Genomic DNA, 12999 nt, shown 5'->3' with positions numbered 1-12999 from the left:
ACCGACGGTTACGCGCTCCCGTGTTCACCCTAAGCGGGCACACCACTGCACAAATCAAATGCGCGCTCTTTGTTAGGATATGCATGTACGGTGTGGGACCCTTGTAATGTGATTGACCATCAAAAAGTAGAAAGAGTTCAGAACCTTGCGACTCTGTTTGTGTTAGGGAAACATGTGAGAAGCAGAGAATTCAGGAAAACAATTTTATAGCAAACATTACTGAGATATATCATAACACGGCCGAAGAAAACTTTGTTTAAAATATTCCATGAAATGTACTTTTCCCGAACAGATGTGCCACGGCAAGTTTACATAGAAGCACCACATTACCTGTCAGCACGTGTGGAGCACGCCTACAAGTACAAAATAACCGATGAAACACTGCTGACATTGCAAGTTCTTTTTCTCAAAACATTCAGGCAGGGGAATTGGTGATCGTCGGCAGCTGTTTTAAGCATAGGAAGAGATTCGTTTTCGATGCATTGACCAAAACTGCGCTATGAACATGAAATAAATGTTGAGTGTGACAGGGTGATTGTGAGGTGGTATGTTTTTTTTTGCATTGTGTTTCTGTGGTTTCCGTGCATGTCAGAATGAGTTTTTTTATGCTGCCTTGGACTGGAAAAGTGCCCAGGCAGAGAAATGCGCTGTTGGACCGATTTAAACTCCTGAAGTATTAAATCATACGTACCTATACTCTTGTAAACTGTGACAGTGCTGTATTTTTCTTGCTTCCAGTTGAGTGATTGCGTACGGTTGTTACAAATGGAAACCTTCTGTATTTCAATTGTTTGCTACTTTGTTTCTCCCGCCCAATGTAATGCCATCGGGGTGCTGTGGGCAATAAATAAATAAATAAATAAATAAATAAATAAATAAATAAATACTGCACTGATCGGGCAAAATAGGCGATCAGACGGTTCATGTGAGGCCTTTTCATTGAAGAAACATGGGGAAACAGTAATTAATATTTATCTTAATGCGGCGGAAATGAGAAAGGCAATGAAAACAGATATAACGGCAATAAATAAGGCTACCCGCCGCGGTGGCTCAGTGGCTAAGGCGTTGCGCTGCTGAGCACGAGGTCGCGGGTTCGATTCCCGGCCGCGGCGGTCGCTTTTCTGATGGAGGCTAAAAGCAAAAATGCCCGTGTGTACGAGATTTCGGCGCACGTTAAAGATCTCCAGGTGGTCAAAATTAATCCGGAGCCCTCCACTACGGCGCGCCTCATCGCCTGCGTTGCGTCGGCGCGTTAAACCATACAATCAATCAATAAATAAGGCTGCAGATTTAGGAAACGCGCAACCGCGTTACTGGTTTTTTCAATGATTCTGCCAAAAGCTTTTTCTCTAACTTAACCTTGAAGCCCTTTTTTTTACTCTAAACAATTACCTTGCGCTAAGTCTATAACAATATTAAATTTTATTTTGTGGTAATATGAATATTTCTTAGTTTTTAAAGATTTCGTTCCACCAGTCATCTCAATTTATGCTAATATAACCATTTCCGTTGTAACTGTCGCGATATCTGTAATATTGTGGAAATCGAGGGCGTTACAGGGTTCGCCTTTTTCCGTATTTTTTATATTTCTGCTGTTGTTTTATGTTTTCAAAATTTTGTTAAGACAGTCATCTCTATTTCTGCTGTTTTAAGGACTACAGGTAGAATTTCCACGAAATTTGCATTATGATTAAAATGCAGTTAGTTATGCAGGTTGCCATTTTAAGTGATGTGCTATATTTTTCTTATTTTTAGTTTTCCAAAATTCTTTTCTACCAATCATTTCCATTTACGCTATTTTAACGATTACACGCTGAGCTTTCACGAAATGTGCATTATTGTGATACTGCAGGGCGTTACACGGTCGTAGCTAGTGGGGTACTCGGCATGAATACAACTGATTAAAAGGGCAACGGTGTGCTTTGGGCATGCATGAGGAGGCGCGTAAGCACGGGCGCTGTTGAAAGAGATAAATGCTAAGGGTAGTTGAAACGAAATCCATGCCACAGAACCTTGCCGCTAGGATCGAGGTATCCGAAAACGAACCTAGCGAAAGTCGCCGGCCAGGCGTGTGTTTTCACCACGACTGAGGGGTGCTGCCCTCTTTTGTTTGCACCATGTGCTATCGACCGGTAGTTTGACTTCTCGGACGCGGTATGGCGCTTGGTTTCCAATGCAGCCCCGCGATCACCGCGATGGTCCTCGTTTCAGAGCTGCCTCCTTTCAGAGCTTTCCTGCACTAGGCGATGCCGCAGGTTTCACTTTGCAGGCCCTAGATGAAGCTAAGTGTGGGCGCAAACCCTAAAAACCTCGGCCTTTGTGCGAAACCCGGTGAATGCCACACGTTACCGCGCAACCCAGCATAAAACCTAGCTTCACATTTAGGCGATCTAGCACAAAATGACCTGTTAGAGCACCTATAACGGCCCCCATGAACTTTTCCGCAGGCGTACCGCAGTTCGAAGGTTTTATTTACCCTTAGTTTTCGCCTTTGCACGAGGACCAAAAACTCCACATTTCTTGCTTTAGGTCATTCCACACCAAACGTTCTTGATGCTGCGCTCGAGCGTCTCGATATTTGTAGAAAGAAGTTTTCTCTGTCACTCACCCCAATTTCAATATCGCGGAGGCTGCAAAAACCTACCTTGTGAAAAAAAAATCGGACAATTATCCGCTCGTTTTGCTGCAAAGGACGTCGAAAGACGAGACTTCTGCCACCTATGCTCGGGAACTACTTAAGAGCGGTAATAGTTCACGCACGGTATCACTCTGCCTAAGCGACGAACCCGGATGTTAAGGGGCGCGCGCGTTTTGAAAGGAGATCCTTCGAATGCGTGACATCGTCTGCCTTTTCTGCGTAGTCTGCCTGTCGTCGCAGGAGTAGTTTACAAGCACATAAGGCGCAAAAAATCACGAAAATGGCTCGCGCCATGATCAAGATAGTTCCAATAACGCACTACTTGCGCCCTTCGGAGTAACTTCCGGCTGCGGTGATGGGGCACAGAGGCAAGTTTCGTTGCAGTTTAACTTGTACTCTAGTGGACCACTGTCCTCGTCGTCGTCAACCTCTCACACTGCTCCTTTTCTGTTAGGGTCCTCCCAATGTAATTGCAATGGAGACTGCTATTCAATTCAATCTTCCCGGTTCGCTCTGCTGGTGCATCATCAGTTGGAAACTGTGTTAATGTTGTGGTTGTCGCTAGAGTTACTTGTCCCAGGTTTCAGCGCGAGCATTTTTGTATTCTGTGACAAAAATATTTTTTTTCACACGGTACGTTCGCTGTCCCAAAAAATACACCGCCTACTATTTGTACGAATGAAACAGTGCCACCAGTCATGCGTTTGTTTTTCTTGAACTATGCCTTTTTTACTGAACAATATCGACAATTTTGAAATGTATTAACAGATTTAGTATTTCGGAATTGTTTGGCTATACAAACGTCTCGTTCAAAAATTCCAAAGGGTTTGTCCGAGTGGCTGAATCGAGGAAGAGCCAAACGGTTGGACATACCTTTCCTCGGTAGTTCGACCAAGAAATACTCTGAAATGTTAAAATCTAAATAAAAAAAAATCTACAGAACGCGTGAAAAATTTCAGTTCATAGAAACAGAACCGCATTTTTTTTCAACAACGCATTGAAAGGTGATAGCGTGCCACAGAATGGGCTTTGATTGAAGCAATGTGGCTTACTGGACCATGTTTAGACCTTTTTCTAGCTGTTGCAACCTTGTTACAGACAATGAAGATGTATAAGTTTTGTATTGTTGACGGTAAGTGCGCAAAAGAATTGACTTTGTACTTCCCATTTTGTCGCAAGTGTCGTGTTTTGGTGGTATTCATTGAAAAGTTTAGCGTCCAATTTCTTTGCTTGGCAACACTGGAAATAGACACGAACCTGGCCAATGCGCCACGGACATGGCGCGGCATGGGCCACTGCTCCCGCACGCCGAAGAAAAAAAAAGGCCTGCATCGTCTGCTGCATTTCAACCAGATTCTCACCGGTGGTGTCAACAGGAATGTTATTAAACGCACTCGCGTTGGACTCGAGGCAGTACTTTGCTTTCGGAGAGGTAGAGTTTGTTAACGTGCAATACAGTCATGTGCTTAGAACGGACAAGTACCGCCATCCCGCGGAGCCCGACGTAACCAGTGACGGCGCACTCACACGGTTCCCTGCATGCGCGCCTCGCCAGTGAACACAATCGATAGACCAAAGTCTTCTGCTGCCGATACCGCACATCTGCCGGTCCTCTCTCCCCCCGCCCTCTAACGCTGTCGCCATTTCGCACCGGCTCAGCCATGATAAGGGAGACGGGGCTTTCTGAGTTCACATAAATTCTTCCGCGTTCGCACGGCGGGCGCGCCATCTGTTGTTAAGTATGGTGTCAAACCGGAACCGAAACGAACCGAAAACCGCCACGGAACCTGTATTCTTGCCGGAAGTCAATCCAAATCTTTATTTCTTGACACCGGTGAGCCGGAACCAGAACTGCGCTAAGAAATAATTTATGAATACTGGTTCACGAAGAAATGGTTCGACCACCTGTTGTCGCGAAGGCGCAGTCAATCTCATTTGGGACTTTCTCTTTCAAGCAACATGAATTTCGCAAACGCTCACTTAATTTCCGCCTTCAGAGCAATCACAACATTACGGAGGCCCTATACACCGTTCCATCGGGCGAGGGAAAACGTACCCTCGCACTCAGCGGTCGCGTAGTGCGGGCGGCCGTTCTGCCTGTCTAGTTTGTGCACGCTGGTCACGGCGAGTCTGCTCGTCCGGTCCTTTGTCTTGAATGCTCTTTGTAGGCATCACGCGGAAAGAGTTTCCACTAAATTAAGCATTATTTAAAAACAATGCATGTTATAACGGAGCCAGACTGGGAGCCTATGCGTTGTTCACTTCAAAGTACACAAGTTTTAACTGCGGAGCTGTTGTACAAGCCGTATGGTCGGTGTTGCAGAAAACAATTCTGAGAAAATGTGGAGCGCTTGCCAGGGCGCCTCACGCAGCGACCGCCAGGCGTTCCCGGTGCGCGCAGTGGCTTTAGCAAAATAAAAAAATGAAAACTAACGAAAACGACGAGGAGATAAAAAATGCCGACTGCTCGTCAGCGCGTGCTGCGCGGCTGGCGTAGTGGCTTTAGGGGAAAAAATCTTCAGTGCTTTTGCCAAACATGTAATACTTGGCATCAGGATCATATAACGATGGCTAGTACTGGCACAGTGGAAATGAACGCCGGAACATGCGAAATAAACAATTCAAAACTTGCAGAAACGTCTGGTGATGTGTACCTAAGCGTTCACGTATAAAGAAATCCTACAGGGTTCGCTATGGTTGAAGCCTTGCGCTAGTTAGTGATAGCTTCGCTAGTCGAGCTTGTGGAAGTCCGCAATGCTGAGGATAATTTTGCATCCAACACTCGGCGAGGAGTAGACGACGACCGTTTCTATGCATATCACAACGATTACCGGCGTCGAAACTATGGAAATAAACAATCATACCAAAACTTAACAATTTGTCCCCCGCAATACTCATCTACAACAGCTTCGCCATTCAACTGAGGTGCGTGAGTGCAAGCTTCTATGAATTCTTTGTTTCGCGGGGCTCACCGCTAGGGCCTGAGACACATATCGGGGATTGGCAGGTTGTAACTCTCCAGCATCTCTAGAAAAAAAAAACAGTAATTAGAGCCTTGTGCAGCAGCATTTTTTGGATTAACTGAGCTACACGACGCCCAGGGTAGTGGAATAAGCGCCAACTCAGGGTGACTTATTTCTGGTTCTAAGATATCCTGAAGAAAATGTCCCGAGACGGACGTGCCTCAAGCCTTTAGCCACGTACAATCTCGAGAACAACGTAGTCGCTCTGTATGCGCACTTTGCCAATATGTTATTAAATATTTTTTGGCAATTCTGTTCCCCTGGGATCTTCCTGCAGACATACTTTGGAGTAGAGGCCGAAAATTGCGAAACCTTTATTGTTCTCAGAGCTTCGGTCAGCGTAACATTTTTCGACAGGTTCGCGTCGCAATGGGGTAGGGAAGAGTGGGTGGAGTAAACCGTACTAAGACGAGCCTTATCGTCTGATGTGTGGGGCCCAGTTTGGTGGGGTAATCTATCTAGAACCGCATACTCTAGCCTACTCTGAAAACCCAGGACCTCTCCACCAAGCTGCGCACGGATGAGAAGTCAGAGCTGATACAACGTGCCTTACCGTGCTCGTAGGGAAGATAATAAAAATATAGCAGCATCTCCACTCCGTCGATGATGGCGAGGGTGCGGAGTACAGGGACTCGAAATGACATCCAAGTTGCACCCAGAGTGACATCCGATTTGCTCCCCGACCGTCATTTGGTTTGAGCCGTGCGTAGCACCTTGATTCTTTCCTAAATGAAACTGCAACTCACGGCTCAAATCGAATTTTGCTCGATTTTCACTTGATGGTGGTGTACGCACGGATGAACAAAGGCGGACATCGGGAGGTCCTAAGGTACTCCGCACCGTTACAGGCGAAGGAGTAAGCCGTTTGACTCTCGGGTACTAACTCACGGTCGTAGCCCAATCGGTAAGACAAGAGACACGAACTCTGTGTGGTCTACAAGGCACAGGCTAGAATCCTGGCTGTGGCTGTATGATTTGTGCGATTGTAAAAGCTATGCGCACGGACGCGGAATGACGTTGTGCGGTCCTAAGGTACTCCGCACCTGAAATCTATTGTTCCCTGCCGAAATGTCATTGGGGTCTCACATACCGAGCCTGGCTTTCGGGGTAGCGTACGCAAAATTTGCAGTCATGTTTCATTCTAGCTCTAGTTCTCCCTGTTCGAATGCCTCATCAGCCCTGATGAAAAAGTGGCGCCAAAATAGCTAGACAAATCAAATACCTCTTCACGTTGCAGCCTCCACTTAGTAGCTGTGCTCGAAAGCTCGTAGCGGTTGGTAACTGGCCACATGTGAATAGAAAATAACGATGGTTAGTGCCTTTTGCGTGCCTTCTTTCTATACTGAAATGGTTAATGCAATTCCATTCAATTCAATTCCATTTATTCAACATTTGCACGATGTTTGTAGCACAGACAAAAAGCCAATAAGGTGTTGAAAGGGCCTGTGCCTAAATGAATGGCAAACAGCATGGTCAAAAGAACGACACTGAACTGTGCTCCAAAAAATTAAAGCCGTTCCACTCAATGTGAAAGCTGTAGGAAGCGCAGAGCAGTGGTTCACCCTAATGGGCTGTAGCGCCGTTATCCGCTCACGGCTACCACTGAACGCATTTCATATTTCCCGCCTTCACAGTGCTCGCGCGCCCCCTACCTGATACTGTGCCATGGGAAATTCTGTTTTTTTAAGTTCAGAGCATTTACGACTCGCCTTGTCGCCGTGGCACGCTAACGGTCGATGTCAAGCAACTGCCGGAATCTGGCAGCGCAGCGAGATAACGGACCAAAGTAGAGCCTGGTGTGCCGTCGTGAGGGAGTCGCGCTGAGGTTTTGACAACCACGCGGTGTCAATAGCCATAACCGCTCGAACCTCGTGAACCACTGGCGCTTCTCATACATCTCCCCGTTGTTTAGCGCAAAGAAAACTGCAGGTACATTTCAGGCAAAAACTGTGTATATAACCGGCAACCACCACGTTCATTTAATTAGAACCGCTTTTTGGGTTGTTTTTACCATATTAGGCGAAAAAAGCGGCCCCGCAAGAAAAAAATGGCGCGTTCGAAATTACGCAGAAAGGCCCCAGCCACGCTAAAAAATGGCGTCTTCGAAATGTCGCAGAGAGGATTCAGCCGCGCAAGAAAAGAAAAAGGCGCGTTCGAAATGCCGCCGAAAGGCTCCAGCCACGCAAAAAAAAAATACCCGTTCAAAATGACGCAAAACAGCTTCAGCATACGAAATTAAAGCAAGCACAAAAAGAACAGAACTTCCGCTGGGGCCGTTTCAGGCAGGACGCGCTCTGCACTGCGAATGCGGGAAATTCGAGTGGCATATTCATCAATAAACGAGAGTGACAGGGCGCCGAAGAGCCTGATGGGTTTTAGCAGTGAGCGGATAATGGCGCCGCCCACATAATGACAAATCACTGCTCTGAACTTTTCACAGCATTCACATTGAGTAGAATGCCTTTATATTTGTGCTTGCTTTTTCTCCCGCACGTGCCGGCGTCGCACTGCCACTTTTTAAAAGACGGTAGTCTTTCTGGGGCTACTTGAACCCAGAAATTTTGGTATGTCTGTATGTCTGTCTGTGTGTAAGTCTGTCTGTCCGTCTGTCTCTCTGCGACTCGATTCAGCCACCCGGCCAAAGTAAAGTTGACATTGCGCAATAGTCTTATATACTCACAGCCACATGTAAACGTCGAAGCCCGGTTTATATGTTCATACTTGTCAACTTTGTTGAACAAGAACAAGACATTACGCAAATATAAGACAGGAAATTAGTACACAAGGGATATTTACTGTGTTCCTTTATTTAAAAATTCTTGGATGCTTAATTTTTCGATAGCAAATGATATTCTATAGCTACTGCAGAAAACCGCCGCCTCCTGGCGGAAGATGAAAAATCACGCGCCAACAGCAACGAAAGGTTCCACTAGCTAAGTTCTACGTTCTGCTTGGAAAGCACGTGAAGCACGGCAACGCAGCTCTATAAACCTTCTAGTCGGCCATCTCCATGCACGCGCGTCTCCGCCGTACTGCAGCTCTGGCACCGAGGAACCCGGCCTGTAGCTGTGGATCACGGAAAATTCAAATCGCCTTGCGCAAACCTTTAGTGTGTTTACCTTGGAATGAGCGCGACGGTACAGGAACAGCATGAGAGGTAAGCGGAAAAGCAAATGGGGGCATTTCCTTGGCAAATGTCTACAGAGTCTATCGTCTTTTGACGACATTTGCAACAAAATAAGTAGATACGCGGCCAATTTTTTTGCTTCCCAGTCGAAAAACACAACAGAAAAATACGACAGAATGATCCTGTGAGGGAATGGGACATCCTGTAGTCTGTAGTAAACCCTGTCCTGTAGTCTGTAGTAAATCCTGTCCTGTAGTCTGTCGTAAATCATGTCCTGTAGTCTGTAGTAAATTATGCCCGGTAGCCTGTAGTAAATCCTGTTCTGTAGTCTGTAGTAAATCCTGTCATGTCTCCAATTTCAACTTGTTTGGCATAAGAAATTTACTTCCCGTGATGTTTTTTCTATTAAGTACCTGAAGTATGCAGGATATGCGTAACAATTTCAATAAAAATATGGCCAACAAACATAAACATTTGGGGTCATTCTTGCCTTTCTGGTACAAGCTTGAAACTGTTTTCAGTGAATAACTGATTTCAGAAAGCTGTACCAAAAGGCATTTAAGCAATGCAACTAGTGGTACATTCATGCATGCAACACAAAAGTTTGATGTTACGCAGACTGCACATGCCTGATCACAGTCCGAAAAAAAAGCAGTTTGCGGTGCTTATCCATTTTATTTTCCTCTTTTTACACCACTGTTCCTGGGCACCACCGTGGCTTCACTTTTTGTCATGGAGCGGGTTTTACTGCCCTCTTATGTTGCTGTTACACCAAACAAATAATTTTTATTTCATTGCCAAATATAAAAACAAAATATGGCGCGTTATTTGTATGCTCCATGATCGTGCTGACTTGGAAACGGTTAGAACTATAATTTCTTTTATTACAAAACAGCTTTCATCCGCACGTCATGCGAAACTGCGCCTGCTGCAAATTCACGGGAACCTGGACGCTGGTACACGCCGGACGCGGAAACTCGTGGATCTAGCAGCCGCTGGAACGTAACGCTGGAACACGCCCGAGACCACGCCGTCTCCAGCGAATAGCCTGGCCGGTGCTCGCGCTCGGCCTTTTTTTCTTTAATAGCCGTGTAATTGCAAACCCGCGCAGCTGTTAACAAGAAATACAGAAGTCATTCCTTCAGGGAAACCTCAGTAGCGCTACAAAATTTAGCCAGACTCATTTGGGCACTTTTCAGCTGATTTGGCCGTGCTTCGGAAGCAGGGCCAAATCGCGTCCCATCATCGCGTTCCGTCAATGACGCTCAACCTGCTCATAAAAGCAAATTTATTCTCCCCGATAGAAAAAAAATATTAAACGAGCATCGACAATAACCGTTCGAAAATTCGTTCCTTATATTAGTTAGGGCCACTAAAACACAAGTGAACAAATATTTCTTTTACACTGCAAAACGTGAGAGAACGCGAGAAAATTAAAATGGAAAGTCAATCTTTAGCTGGAATGCTTGCCTTTGTGAACCTTGTTCCGTTGCATTCGCACAGCAAGGCGTGGAAGGGTATCCTGTGGCGAAAAGCGCACGTCTCTGTGGTGCTGCACTATCTTGAAGAGTACGCACGCACGATACCTGCCGAAGTCACGCATGGATCGTTGCAAGTTCAGTCGATTGTAGAAGCACATCGCACGTATTCCAAATCACGCTGCCTGCGAGATTCGTCGCATTCACTCACATTAAAGTGCCAATTATCCCAAGCACCCCGGTTAGTCGTCGCTGGAGGAGTGCTCACATCGAGATGCTTGAAATCCGGACCACTGATCTTGCTTTTACCACAGCTTCCGAAGCTTCAAATGTTGCTGCTGACACTCCGCGGAGACATACGATGCACGTTTTTACAAAAAATTTAAGCCTAACTTCAACTAGGCAAAGCGCCGATGTGAAATGTGAACGAGCCACTGGGCTACGCAGCCACCGCAAATTTTGACCGGGAGACAAAAAGCAGGAGGGAACAAAGGAAGGGTAAGGAGGGAACCGGCCGATCACGAGAAGTTGTTTCGCGACCCCTTCTCACCCCTCTCGATTCTTCGTATTGTGGTCTTCCCGTCCCGCGAGTTCTGTCGCGCCGCGACATGCCTTCAGTGGTGACGATGCTTCCCCGAACTTTTTCCGAAGGGCCGGGATAGAGGGAAGGCGCGCGTTTTCTTTCTTTCTACATTTATTTTTTTAACACATCTCGGTAATGCAGCGAGTTCACTGGCGCCGTTTCTTTTTTTTTTCACACAGGTAGCGGCAACTGGTTCGCTGTTTTTGAAATCTTATTTTAACTATTTCGGCTTGATTGGACACATGTTTCGCGTTAAAATAAACAAATTGCTCGCTAAAAAAATAAAACAACAGCATGCAGATTGAAACACTTGGGCTCTCAAAGACACCCAGAAATACATGTCAGAATGTGTACTGCAATTATTACACCACGTCTTCAAAAAGCGCATCTTGCTTGTTTTTTAAGCGTCCGTTTTGCCGAGGGGCTACCCTTGTTGCCTGATTCTTTTATCAAACATTGTACACAGTACAATATATGCAATTGCCATTCACTCAAAGAACCCAAGGAATTTTTTTTATTATGGGGCTACGCTTAGATGCTCCAACATTAGTGTGATTTGTGCTAAGTTGCTTTGTTGATTGCAAATTTGTAGCGATGGTTTTTTCCAACACGGCCGGAATGCTAATGGCCGCAATGCAACAAACGTTCATTACAACAGACGCTTGCAATGCAATTGAACGAGATGACCGTCACTCGCACGCAGCATTGTTTCCGTGCAGCGCACGCTAAAAAAGTGGGATTTTGCGGCACCGCACGTGCCGCAAACACCGAGTTTCGGAGCATCTGCGTCGATCGCGGCGCTGGAATACAACCAGTCCACCCCTTAACCGGCGCGCGGCATTCCCGTGTCCAGCCAAACAGCGGCACCATACCATCCCGTACTATCCCGTTCGTGCTATCCCCTTCGCATTGGCTGAAGCCCTGTCCCCAAAGGCCCCCCCCCCCCCTGTCCCCATGTTATTCGATGCTCTCAAGCAACCTCCCCGCGTTGCTGTCGTTCAGCGCGGCGTTTTCCTGTGTATTCCGTTCTTTCCGGGCTATTCCATCGCTCTCCTAATGCCGGAAAACGCGGGGTTTTCCGACAGGGTAAGCAAGATATTTTGTAGCAATACTGAACGGTCTGTCATGTGGCACTTTCGCAATGGATCTAAACTTCTCTTTCACACTATAAAAATCTGCAGGGACTACAAAATGATCTGTCGCATGGCAGATAATAATGGTAATTACGGAATGCTGAATGTAGTGGCTGAAAGACAGCCTGTGGGCCAACAGAAGTTTGTGTAGTGCCTACAGGGTGTTGCACAATAACTGTAGTACAACAGAAATGTCTCGTGCGACAGAAATTTTGTAGTTCTATTACAAAGGTTTTTGTAGTGGGGACTGCAGAATGTCGGTCGCATGATAGATATGTCTGTTGTACTACATAAATGTCTGTCGTACGACAGACATTCTGTCATTATTCTGCAGAGATTCCTGTCTCACAACAGACCATCCTGCATTCCCAACAGAAATTCCTGTTGTGCGAGAGAAATGCCGGTCGTACGACAGATTTTGTGTAGTTGTACTACAGAAATTTCTGTCGCAATTCAGGTCACCCTGTAGTCCCAACAGAAATTCCTGTCGTGCGACAGAAATGCCTGTCGTACGACAGATTTTCTGTAGTTGTACTACAGAACTTCCTGTCGCACGACAGACCATCCTGTAGTCCCAACAGAAATCCCTGTCGTGCAACAGAAATTTCTGTCGTGCGACAGAAATTTCTGTTGTGCGACAGAAATTCCTGTTGCGTTTTTCGACTGGCTTACTATCGTAAAAACCAACCCCACGAGAATTTTTACCTAAATGAACGCAGGCGGGGCCGGTTATTTACGCATATTTTTCCTCAAATGTACCTACAGCTTTCTTTGGGATAAGCAACATGGAGATGCGTGACAAGCGGCAGTGGTTCACGAGTTTCAACGCTTATGACTATATAAAGCGCTTGGCTTTCGAAGCCTCTGGGTTACGCCGCGACGACAGAACGCCACCCGGCTCCACTTCGGTCCAGCGAACAAGCCACGACCAAAAGGCGAGCCCCTGAAGTGCTCTGCGCTTATAACAATCATGATAGCACGGTCTGTCTCCACCAATTGCAATACCAGTATATCTAC

This window comes from Haemaphysalis longicornis, unplaced genomic scaffold (assembly GCF_048455015.1).
Source record: "Haemaphysalis longicornis isolate Haplotype H1 unplaced genomic scaffold, Haemaphysalis longicornis Haplotype H1 scaffold_4, whole genome shotgun sequence".
Lineage (NCBI taxonomy): Eukaryota > Metazoa > Arthropoda > Arachnida > Ixodida > Ixodidae > Haemaphysalis > Haemaphysalis longicornis.
Note: the sequence above shows the minus strand (reverse complement) of the source record.